Consider the following 3,173-nt stretch of genomic DNA (forward strand, 5'->3'; position numbering starts at 1 on the left):
TTTTCATTTAGTTTTAGTCACATTTGAGTCACTTGGAATGTTTTAGTGTTAGTCTAGTATTAGTCGACAAAAAATGGGCTGTATTTTGCGTGTCTTAAGTACCAGGTCTTATTCCCTAACTTGAGTAAACTAAAGACCTGGAGGCCAAATGGCATTGATCACGCCTCCAGGTCTTTAGTTTACTCAAGTTAGGGAATAAGACCTGGTACTTAAGACACGCAAAATACAGTTTAAATGTCATAAAATTTAGTCGACTAAATCTACAGTTGATGCCGTCATAATGACTGATTTTACACTTGCTGAAAATAGCAGATCTACAAGCCCACAACCCGTCGCAGCGCGACACGTTGTGAGCTTGTAGATCTGCTATGCAACCAAGTGTAAAATGACTTAAACTGGATCTCTTGTCCACTAGTCCCCTTCCTAGCATTTTAGTTGTTGTTGTTTAGCTGTTGACGAAATTGTCAATACATTTAGTCTTAGTTTTAGTCATCATAGCTTAGTTTTAATTTAGTTTCCATTTAGTTTGTCAGTGAAAAAAGGTAGTCAACGAACATTTTTCGGCTTAGTTTTAGTCGACAAAAACAACACTGACTCACTGTTATACATAAAAACTCCTATACATAAAACGTTCTTCCCACATGAGCAGCCGATGGATGACTTTCCAACGCTCAGTGTCGTCGATGCATCAGAGTGGACCGAACAACGCGTGGAGCTGCTCTTCCAGGATGCTGCTGTCAGTACTAGAGATGAGGAGGAGGTCACTGTCCTCAGCAGCCCTCCTCCACAGCAACAACAACAACAACAACATCTCCAGCAGAGCCAGGCCCAGCAGAGCACAGCCTCACCAAGGTTGGCTGCTGAGGACACGTGCATTCTGAGGATCATTCTTATTATTATTATTATGCTTATTGAGACATATCAACAGCTGAAATGATTCTTATGTGCTCCCTCCCATGCAGCACAAATGGCCGCTATGATCCTGACAGCAGCTCTGCGGTTACCCCGACCTGTCTTCTTGAAAAAAGCAGAGATCTCAAGGTAGTCAAGGTTGGTTCTGTTTTTCTTCTTTTTTTGCATTGATGAAATTAAATACAAAGAATAGACGTGTTTTCTACACATGCATGCCTGGAGAAGTACAGTAGGCTGTGTTAAATAAATTTGACAATTTCCAGGTCTTGAAAAGTTTCACAAATGTTTACTTCCATTAGCCAGCCCTTTTCTTTCCATTAGACTGTGAAGCCATTCATTATTGCTTTTTTATACTGTGATATTGATTGTGAAGAATAATCTTTAGTGATGGTATAGGGACCTACACTTTACAAGATAACGGTTGTATTGCTGTAAATGTAATGGTAATTCATAAGGAAGTTTTGTATCTTTTTAAATGTACAGCACAGTCGAATATTCAGAAAACCTTCAGAACAGGTCGTTTTCAACGTGACTTGGAGTGTATTTTCAGTTTGCTCTACATCATATAATGTCCGATTTGACTCCCATCAGCTCAGTACCGTCCAGATTAACCCGTTGTTGCCCAGGACTGCATTGCAGTCCTCGCGACCGCCAATGATGTGGGTCGCTAATCCTCATTACACCCCACGGTGCCGGTCCCAAACCAGGTTGGTGCACAGTGTCATCACAATATTATTCTGTATGTTACGTAGACAGCACTAGAATTGCATTTTATGTAGTCATAGCACTTTATAGTATATATGAATAGTATAGTATAGTATGTATAGTTCATATGTATAGTTTCATTATAGAGATAATCCACTGTTACCTTGTGCCCAGTTTACATTTACGCATGTTTCATGATAACTACTTTTTATGTATGTGATGCATTGCCATGCTTTTTGTTTTTGCTTATTGTAAATCGCTCTGGATTAAGAGCGTCTGCTAAATGCCTAAATTGAAATTGTCTGCACTACATTTGGTTTAGAGCTTGGCAGTGTGTAAAGTAACTTTACACTGTACTCAAGTGCAATTTTGAGGTTATCTGGCATTATTATTATTATTTATTTTACTTTACTGTAGTATTTCCAATTTCCAGTACTTTTACTTCTACTCCACGACATGACGGAGATAAATGTTACACTTTTACTCCACTGCAATTATTTAAAAACATATACCCACTTCAGCCCTACTTATATGCATTTCGCCGGCCATTTGAAAATACCTGATGTACAAGCTCACAACGTGTCGCTATTTTCAAAAGATTTTTGATTGATACTTATAGTATAAAATGTGAGCACATTTTCCACCTCGGATAATCAGTGCAACGGAGTCAACTGAAACTGTCTCAGAGCCTTGGCAAGAGGTTAAGGGGAGGGGTCCGAGGGGATATACTGTTCTTAAAGATATAGCTTTATTGCCTTAATTGCACCATTTTTGTAATTTATTCTGTGTTGTTTGGTTACAATGTTTAGTCCTTGGTTTTAGATGTTGTTAGATGCATTTCTCTCTTCTGTTTACAGCTCCAACTCTCACCAAGTCGCTGTCAAAGAGCTCGTGTGCCTCCCGCCGCCCACAGAGTTGCACAACCCCGTAGAGAAGGTGTCCTGCATTTGTTTCTTCCTCGTATTACTTCAAAGGCGAATATATTCCCACAATTGCATCAGCTTCCTATTCTCAATGATGTCACAGGAAAGATGGGAAGACGGGACGTTGAGGAAGAGAGGTGGGCTCAAGCTGACCCCGTCGATGTCCCGAGGAGGAGGAGGCAAAGGAAGGAGCGGCCTCCTGAGGTCAGCACCCCGAGACGCCGCCGCCGCTGCCCAACGCAGCTGGCCGGACCACGAGGTCTCCGACACTCCTTGGGCCTCGGAGCTGTTTGCTGTGGATCAAAGTGTCGCAGGGCAACCCCCCGGGACCCGGGACAACCCAGCGGGTGCCTTCGTTTTGAAGAACAAGCCCATAGTCTTCCACTCGGTCAGGGAGAGGATACGAAAGAGGCCCACCCACCGCCCCTGCCAGCAAGTACAAACTGGACGAAAAGGTCAGTCAGAGCTAGCTGACTGACTGGTGGCCCTTAGGGCTGGTCTTTTATTATATAACAACAACACAGCTACACGAGAGGCCAAGAGGTTCTCAACTCTAAAAAGTTAAAAGAACAAAGGAAGGTTTAAACGCTTAAAAGGGGAAGTTTCACTTTAAAGTACTCATTGTTGCCTGCA

The sequence above is a fragment of the Protomyctophum bolini genome (assembly GCF_963924005.1).
Source record: "Protomyctophum bolini genome assembly, chromosome: 6".
Classification (NCBI taxonomy): domain Eukaryota; kingdom Metazoa; phylum Chordata; class Actinopteri; order Myctophiformes; family Myctophidae; genus Protomyctophum; species Protomyctophum bolini.